The sequence below is a fragment of the Helicoverpa zea genome, chromosome 27 (genome assembly GCF_022581195.2).
Source record: "Helicoverpa zea isolate HzStark_Cry1AcR chromosome 27, ilHelZeax1.1, whole genome shotgun sequence".
Lineage (NCBI taxonomy): Eukaryota > Metazoa > Arthropoda > Insecta > Lepidoptera > Noctuidae > Helicoverpa > Helicoverpa zea.
This window is the reverse complement of record NC_061478.1, coordinates 6670753-6681120: the sequence shown is the minus strand read 5'-3', so window position 1 is coordinate 6681120 and position 10368 is coordinate 6670753.

The window sequence follows — 10368 nt, the reverse complement described above, 5'->3', positions numbered from 1 at the left end:
ATGAGAAAATAATGATAAACTGTAAAATGTAATAATAAAAAGCTTTGAATGTTGTTTCATTTTTTTGAAACGCTACCTGACTCCTTAAAACATTTTCTCCGTGAAGAACTAGACATTTTCGTAAACGACTGTACCCATAACAAAAGGCGATGAGAACACGTCATGCTCGGACGACGTCACTGTCACACGAATGAAAGTTGTATATTTACAAGCCGACGCACACATAGGGCCGCGCGCAAATCTGAGTTAAACTATCTATACTCCATTAACGAGTAGGATAGGGAGTACATAAGTGGGAGAGCTATACCTACATAAGGGAATACTTGTCACGTACCTATACCTATCCTTCCCTAATCCGTGCGGCCCACCGCGGCGCATTTTAGCTGCGTGTACTACAACGTGGGTCTAGGTTTCCACTGGAGTACCTACACGAATATGACCCACGACTATAGCGTGGCACGCTTCACATTAATATTCGTGCATGTACCTAATCCAGTGGAAAGGTAGACCACGTCGACAACGTTGAGCTATGTAACCACCTATTCGAGCAACGCAAGTATCAATGACGTCAATTCATGCGCATCCTCTCCGTGGGCTGCAGGGGCACGGGAAGAGCCAGGGTTAGTCAAACCACCAGATCTATATTTAAAAAAGTGACAAATAAAACAGCAAAGTAACACCACTGAACTTTATTACAACTTACCAAAAGCACCAGTGCGGAGAACAAAATAATACTTATAAAATATACCATAACTATAGCGCTTTCTTAAAATACTATATCTAAAAGTATTACAATAACAATACACTTAAATACAAAAGAGTTTTGTACACAGATATATAAATAGAAGGTTTAGGCAGAATACGGGCGAACTTACGGCGGACAGTCTAACAAAATAATCTTTGAAATAATACTGACATTTGTTAAAAAAATATGATGAAGGTGCATTTTCACATACAATCTACAAGGCGAAATGTTGCTTGGTTTTGGAAACTCAAGACAATCAAATCACCGTAGATTGCTTGCGAAATAAAAAGGTAAATGTTAAAAGGTAGGTTTCGAAAATCTTTTTCCAAGAATGCTCCATGCATTCTGGAAAAAACTATCACTCCAGTCGACTCAATAAAATTGATCGAATACCTAAATCTAGAACTAATTAATTCATCTTGCAAATAAATGCAATTTGTAAATGCCTCGGTAATAAATTATTCTGACGTTTCAAACTGTCAGTGCCAATCAAGCACAAGCCATACAAAATGGCGACGGTTTCAAAAGTCAAAATCGATTGGCGGCAACGGCGGTGGTTTGTTCCTTTCTTTCCACAGTTCAAACTTGGTTTCTTGGGAATCTGTAATGAAGAGAAGAGGTCAAAGTGTGCCTACTCATAGCTTGGCAAGTCTGTGCCCATATTAAATACTAGCGGTTATCCTACGTCCCGAAGGAACCTATTCTTGCACCTGTATAAGTTCCTCAGACTCTCTAGTTAGACTCTATACTTCTTCAATCGGTTCAATGATTTTGGTGGGAATGCCGGACTAATGTTATGTAGTGGGACTAGGTATTCTAACTACGAACTTTTCCTGTACCCTATAAAGTAAAACATATGTTACTCAGGGATAGTCTTCCCAACAGAGAAATATTTTTTTTGATAGTTTCGTATCCGTTTTAGTTGTCTATTATTTAGGTCATTAATAGATTAGTAGGGCTTGTTAAGAGGACAAAAAAGGAGAAGGTTGTCAATTCGACCCTGTTCTTTCTGATTTATAGAAATTAAACTCACCAGTAGCTCTCGAAGACGTAAGCGACGGCTTGAAGAACCTCGGCAGAATGACACGCGACGGCGACAGCGGCCGCGAGTGAGGCGCCAACGCGACGTGCGCAAACGCAGCCGTCACGCTCGTCCCGGTCTTTGCTGCAAACGAGTTGACCAACTATTTCTCTGTTTGTATCTAAAGCCTCATAAACGGCGAGACTGTTTCCTGATCGGTTTCAGCGGCTTTCGTAATTTCTTGCCCCATTTAGAATGCAGTGACCCGATCGTAATCGCGTAATCTAAAAACAAAAGGAAAAGCCATCAAAAAGCAGAAATCTTGCCGAAACATGCTAGGTATTTGGGCCACTTGTCCCGGCAAAATATAGAAAAGGTATTTTCGGGTTTTGTTGTTAATCCGACTTTCAAAACGTTGTGACGGAGCCTTGAGGATACCGATAAATATTATTTGATGCCCGGGCCAAGACATGTAAATCAAACATTGTAGACACTGACTAAGTTTTACTCAATTTACTTCTAGAGCGAAAGGAATTTCTTATAATTAACACTGGCTTTGGAAATTCTGTTGATTTCCTTCAAAGAAGTCTTACGGCTAAACTAATTGTTTGTGTTCTAAGGTATCATCTTCCCGCGACCAGTAAATATAATATTTAATATTCTAAATCGAACCGGTCTCACGAAAATGAAACAGAAAAACATCACCAAAATCTATACTTAATTAATACAATAAAGATGAATAGTTGTTTGCCTGCATGAGAGACATGTGTTGCTGGGGAGTTTGTTGCGCCATTTCTTCCCAGCAAAAACACATAGGTAGGAAGTGGTGAAGGGCGGGCGTTTTGGGGGCTGTCTTATGTTTTTGACGTTCGAAAAGTGCTGATTTATCAGCCTAATTTGAATAAACGTTTCTAAGTTCAAGTTTGAGATTGAAAAAAGATCACTTACGTGTATTCGCGAGCTCCCGTTCGACGAATTTCTTTTTCTTAGGCTTATGCTCCTTGGAGACAAAGTGTACTATGACGGAGAGCACCAGACAGACTGTGCAGCCCAACACGAGGCCAACACAAGCCACCAGGTAGCCGCAGGGAGGGTACCACCACCACTGCAAGTGGGATGCTAGATCAGTCATCGTCATCTAGTAAGTAGCTTTGAGGTTTGAGATAGGCTTCCGGTCTAACCAGGTGCAGATAAGTAGGTATTATTTGGTTGTACATAGATCGACTGCCTATTTAAACTTATTATTATTATTTATTGCACACTTAACAAATACTCAAAGAGTTTATGTACAACGGCGAGCTTAACCCAGAATTGTGTTCTCTCACAGCCAACCTTAAAGCAATAGATTCGATAGAGGTAGGGAAAATCAGGTGTCGGGCTAAAGCGTGCTCTTCTCAACTGCTTTCAATTTTTAAGAAAAGTTCGAAAGTATTAAGAGACGTAGCAAAAACTGGTGTTACGCTAAAATATGGAGAAATTCTCAACCTTAATACTTCTTCTTCTTCCTGCCCTATTCCTAACTTTTATGTGGTCCTTCCATTCTTCTCTGTCAGCCGTTATGCTAATATTCACGCCCTTTTTATTCATGTCCTCTTTTAGACATTATTTTCAGTGGACCTCTCCCTATCCACCTACGTCCATAGTTCCTTGTATTAATGTGTTTCATCCCTTCTCATCATCACATCTCATCTCAGCAACCTTAATTTTACAGACATCCTTTATCCCAACTTAAATGACTTTCATCTGCCCTAAACGTCGGTAGTGATAAGATAGAGTACGTACATCATACCTGCGCGGGGGTGTTGCTGCCAGGCACTCGGTGGCGCCGGGCGGCGCGTGCGTTCCGCGCGGACACCGCGTGCACGTGTTGTCGCCGCGGAGAGACCGCGTGTTCGCTGGGCATGACGCTGTAGAGACAAATTTGTGTAATTAACCGACTATTGCAAGTTGCTTCCGTAAAAATTAATTACAATAATTATAACTATGTAACTTACAAGTGTAAAGGCGTCCTAACATGTAACAAATATTCAATAATTAATCCTTCTACATTTCTAGAATGCTTTTAACTTTGGAATGCTGCTCATTAGACAGCATCCTTAACTAATGCAACCCAGGGATCTTACCAAAGCCTTTGATTGTGTTTCCTGGTCTTAATATTGCTTACTCAAGTAAACAATCACTTCATCAGTTATGCTGATAATTTTATTGACATTATTTCCGATAATTTAGATATGGCTAAAGTTAGATATGGCTCAAACGCATCAAGCAAAAGGCTTCAATTACGGGGTTTCCACAGGGTAATGTTTTAAGGCCTACGTTGTTTAATGTTCTTAGTTCCTAATTTCAGTGTGATCACATCAATTATTTGAGAGCGCTTTCACACTAGCGTATTTCACTCATTACAACCTACACCAGGCACGTTATGGTATCATCGCAAGGCACGGTAGCTGTTAACTGGTAAAGTTCGCGTTAGTCGTACATACGCTCACAATATCACCGTGCAAACTGAGTCTAGCCACTTAAAAAATCCGTTAGTTTTTACTTTAAATTAGTACATACGTAAAATAAAAGAGGAACTCACAACAAAGCTTGTAGTCGGGCAGCAGGTAGTAGCCGGCGGGACAGTTAAGCACCACGTCCACCTTGCCCGGCGACAGCGAGCTCACCAGCTTGTGGTACTCTTTGTGACCGTTCGTGTCTGTAACGTGAGAAGAGTACCTTGGTTAATTAAATAAATAATACAAACTATATAGAACTATGTGGAAGAGTACGTAAGTATACGAGCAATACATGAGCGGGAATATATCATGGAGTATATGGAGAAGTACATACCTACGGATATAGAATACATAAGGGAAGTAAATAGGGGGAGCACATGAGAAATACATAGGAGAGTACACAGAGAATACATAAGGGAGTTTAAAATAAAGGAGTACATCAAGGGAGCATAGAAGGAAGTACTAAGGGAATGAGTTTGAAAGAGAGTGCCAAGGGCCAGAATATAGGTAAGGCAGCATATAACTGAATACATAAAGTGCGTACAGTACATACTGGAATAAATAAGGAAAAGAACTTTGCAGTAACGTTTAATCCAAATATAGGCCCAATATTGTGTAAGAATACCTTTTTTCCTTAGCGAATGAGTGATCACGGGTCTGACAAGCGTTGTCCACGGCGTCAGAGTCTCATTAACTCCATCCTTTGACATCACAACTGAAATAATTATAAACACTATGAATTTTAGACTTCAACTTAAAAATATCTTTCTAAATGCAAAGTTAGGTAATATGATTTAGCAGAAGAGTTGGTATATACATAGACATTATTACCAGTTACAAAAGCTGGTAAAAGATAAAGGTGCTGAAGTGGACAAAAGAATGGCAGTTGATAAGTTCATCAATAATGTTGATCAAATGTTGCTCTACAAATATCTACCACGAAATCTCTTATTAGTAAGAATAAAAAGATATTAAGAATATATAAAAAAGACGATAATCTAACTTCCTATATTGGACAAAGCGGGAGTGTTCAAGGCAGACAGCATGACGAGAGAGGACACGATGTCTCTCCGGCAGTGCAGGCTGCAGTTCACGTTCAGGGGAGACATGGAGAGCACCGCCGTAGTCCTTAGGAGAGAACTGTTGGTGCCCTGGAAGAACACAATAAAGTTAAAGGAATAGACCCGGATATTAGTGCAATAAGGTCTTGTAACGAAATTGGCGTCGGAAGATATGGTGACAGTCCATGGATCATTAAAAAATAATTGATCATCATAATCTGCCTATCCTTTTCCAACTATGTTGGGGACGGCTTCCAGTCTGACCGTATGTAGCTGAGTATCTGTGCTTTATATTGAGCGACTGCCTATCTGACCACCTCAACCCAGTTAACCGGGTAACCGATAATCACCCCTTGTTACGACTGGTTTGTCAGACTTTCAGGCTACGTGCTACCCCTAATGATAGTTAAGATGTTCAAATGACATAAATGACATAATTGTGCCTTCTGAAACACGGAGAAACTCGTTATGACATAGATGGTCCATCCATTGGCGGATCATTGCCTAAGGGTCCTTTTCTTTTCTTTACCAGATCTCAGGAGCAGAATGCTGTCATAAGTATCTAGAAATATTCTACCAATTTATTTTCTTTAGCCACTCACTCGGTCTCTCTGGCAGACTGGTTCATCAATCCTTACGGAGCAAGCTTTACCGCAGCGAGTTTCTTCAGACATCATGCCACCCAGGCTCTGAATAGCCTTGAGGTCCTGAATATGTAAGAGATCGTAAGTAAATAACTCAAACGCAATATTATGATGCTGGACATAGCGATTATTTAGAGAGTGTGGTGTCGTATATTAACAGAAGAGAATAAGGTCTTTTGTGAGATTCCACCAAAATTGTTCGGGAACAAGAAATGAGTATGTATGAGTCTTCACCAGTCTACAGCTAATATGACATGTAAACGCGCACAAAGTTTGCAAATGTGCGGTCTTTTTAGAAATGCTCGCAATTTGTAACAGTGCTAGAGCAAGTAGACCAGAAGAAACAATTGCGAAAATGCCGAAAACAGATTGAATCTCACTTTTAGAATTGACAATCAGAATCACCAAGTATATTAATTTATTTGCACCAGATTAAGCTGGTCCTATCTTCAACTAACTGGTTCTCTCACCCATCTACTCCCTAAAGACTTCATTTTGCTGTCTTCTCTATTATTCATCAGCTTTTTGATACTCACATCATAAGCGCAGGTCTCTTCAGTCTTGTAGATGGGCAGGAAGACCACGTCGAAGGCAGGCACCGTCATCACGGCCAGCCTCACGTTCCTCTGCACTGTCTGGTCCTGTTAATGAAGGAGTCAAGGTCAGGGGCATATTAAAATCGTCATCAATAACTCTTTGATGTGCCAGTGGGTTCCACTGACTGAGTAAAGACCATCGAACTCTATTCTTCTATTGATGGCATATTTGTAATCAGCATCACTGTGACCAACTTCTTTTTGCAAATTGATATTTTTTTTATTTATTTATTTATTTATTTATTTATTTATTTATTTATTTATGAGCATGGAAGACTTACAGCTAAGTACATATAATAGGTAATTGTGTGACTAACTGACAGCCAATTACAAGTCTTCACTTCTAAAACTAGTTAAACATAAAAAAGGACAGTGGAACAAACTCAACACACTGCTTATAACGCCTGAGCAAAAAACAAAAAAAAAAAAAAACAATAATTAAAAACGCAAAACCAATAACTTTGCTACAGGATTTTTTGAGGGAAATGTTAAGTATTAGAAATTGAATTGAAAGATGGGAACAAATAATTTAATTTTTAAAGAAATTCAATGCTAAACTCTTTTTCACCGAAGTCACACTTGTGTTAAATATGTCAAAGTCAAACTGCTTACACACCTTATTAAAATATCTACACACACGCACAAAATAAGAATTTTGCCTGTAATTTGTATTTGATAATGGTACGCTTAGCGGTGGATTGAACCTTTTGGATTTACTTGGCACATTAAAAAAGAAAGACGATAAAATTTCAAAACAATTTATATCACCTTGAACCGTTTTCAATAAAAATATGCAGTCAGAGATGTCACGTCGATTAGCCAGTGGTAAAAGATGAAATTTTTTACAGAGATTGGGGTAGTTAACTGATTGATACGGTACTCCTTGGTGATAGCATAAGAATTTGATAAATCTTTTTTGGATACGCTCAATGCGGTCAATGTATTTGTGATAGCAGGGATTCCATATTTCAGATGCATATTCCAAGTGGCTTCTAACATAAGTACAGTAAAGAATTTTTAAAGTTTTGGCTTTTGTGAAGCACTTAGATAATCGCATAACGAAACCCAGAGACTTAGACGCTTTAGCAACGATAGCATCGACATGCTTATCAAAGCTTAGTTTGTAATCGTGATGCACTCCCAGATCACGAATAGTATCACATCTGGGTAAGACATGACCACCTAGAGTGTACGTTGTGGTTAGAACCGATCTTCCACGAGAATATGTCACAACAGAGCATTTGCTGGGGTTCAGGTCAAGCTTGTTATTTTTACAATAATCTTGAAGACTCTGTAAATCTTTTTGAAGTGCTGACATGTCCGCTGTTGAAGATATAGTTGCGTATATCTTCATATCATCAGCAAAGCACAATAATTTGGATGAAGTCAAGCAGGAATCGATGTCATTTACGTAAATAATAAATAATAACGGACCGAGCAGGGAGCCCTGGGGGACACCACTAGGGACTGAAACCCAGCTAGAAATGTAGTTATTTAATACTACAGCCTGTGACCTGTTTTCTATGTAAGATGAAAACCATCTGAGTAAGTCACCGCGTATACCGATCCCCTCTAACTTTCGTAATAGGATGGAATGGTCGATCCGGTCAAAACATTTACTATAATCTGTGTAAATGACATCAACCTGCCCACCATGATCCATTGCATCTGTGATGTAATTGTTTAGCAGTAGAAGATTGGTAACAGTGGATCTACCTTTGAGAAAACCGTGTTGGAAGGGACTAAATGATAATTTTAAAGCCGAATAAACTTGGTTGTACACTATACGTTCGAAAATCTTGGCGACAATACACAGTTTGGATATCGGTCTATAATTTGCAATTTCTGTTTTGACTCCTTTCTTATGTATTGGCGATATATATGCCGACTTCCACATGTGGGGGACAACACAAGAAACTAAAGATTTCTTAAATAAAATTGAAATAGGATATGCAATAGTTGCAGCACAGCGTACTAGAAGCTTGGATGAGATGTTATCCGGTCCTGGCGCTTTTGACGTATCCAATTTACGAAGCATGTTGATAATATCTTCTGTGTTTACCGTGATACAACTGATATCGGATGAAGGGTTTGATGGTTCCGTTACATGAGCGAAAGGAGAGCTAGCACCATCACGATCGAAGTTGGGATCTAAAAAAGTCGAGTGAAAATACTTTGCAAAAGCCTGACAAATAGATTCACCAGTGCGCAGTGTTTCATTTTTATAATTGAACGAGCTCGGGATCGCATTCGTGTTATGACGTTTTTTAACAAATGTCCAAAAATGTTTAGGGTTGTTTTCTATAGACGTTTCGGTAAGTTTTAAGTAATTAGAGTAACATTGACTTTCCAATGATTTTACCCTTTCGCGAAGAAGTTTAAAGGTTTGTTCGTCAGCTATATTACCGTAGGTTTTAAATTTTTTAAAGTACTTATATTTCTCCTTTATGATTTTTATTAATGAGGAACTATACCAGGTCGGATACGATTTGTTGCGGAAAAGTTTCTGGGGAATATATTTAAGTTGGAGGTTATAAATTATGCTGTTGAAAAAGCTTACCGAATCGTCAATTGACCTTACTGAAAATTCATTATCCCAGTCAGTCTTAGAAATATCGCGGTTAAGAGAATCATAGTCACCCCTATCATATAAGAATTGTAAACGTGATGCTCTCTCAAGAGGAGGCGTTTCGACAAGATCTACTGTAATCTGCAATGCCGGGTGATAATCATCGATTGGTATAGTAAGTTCAACTCAGTCGTGCGCGCGGCCTTATGTGTGGGTAACCCTTGTACATACACAGTGACTTTGTGTGCGTGACAAGAGGTACAGTCGGGTACAAATACAGTTATTTAGGGGTTGTATACGGCTGTTTAAAGTACAGTTATTACGTAATTTAGTTTATTTATTTATAATGATTCTGTATCGCTACTTGAAAAATCAAATGATGAATTTTCGGATTCGCTACTTTCACCAATGTTAATTATAAATTCTGACTCCATGTCAAAATGTCTATAGTATTCTTCTTTTTTCTTTTGTACATGTCGACAAGTATTACCCAACATCCCTTCATCAATTTGACTTAAACGTTCATTTATGAGTTTCATTATTTCCGTCTTATTTTGGTCGACATTATGCGAAGCAATATAATTTTTTAAAATTCCCCACACATTTTGTTTCCATTATACTAAATTATAGGTCTTTTACATTCTTAGTCCACACATTTATTTATTGTCCGCGTACCCCGAGCTAGAAAATATGTAAGGAGTATTTAATTCATCTTAGATATTTCACTTCATTTATTTCTTAGATACTGTCAATGTCAATTTGAAAAGCCGTATGAGAAAATAATGATAAACTGTAAAATGTAATAATAAAAAGCTTTGAATGTTGTTTCATTTTTTTGAAACGCTACCTGACTCCTTAAAACATTTTCTCCGTGAAGAACTAGACATTTTCGTAAACGACTGTACCCATAACAAAAAGCGATAAGAACACGTCATGCTCGGACGACGTCACTGTCACACGAATGAAAGTTGTATATTTACAAGCCGACGCACACATAGGGCCGCGCGCAAATCTGAGTTGAACTATCTATACCAACGGGCTTAAACATTCACTGACGCCGACTGCCACGTTGGAGAGTACTAAGTCGAGTATTTTGCCGTGTTTATTAGTCACACCGTTATATTGACTAAAATCTATAGTACATAACTCATCGCCAAATAATACTTCATCACTACTTTTAAGATTTGTTGGGACGAACGATATGCTATCAGATGGGACCCAATTTATTCCACTC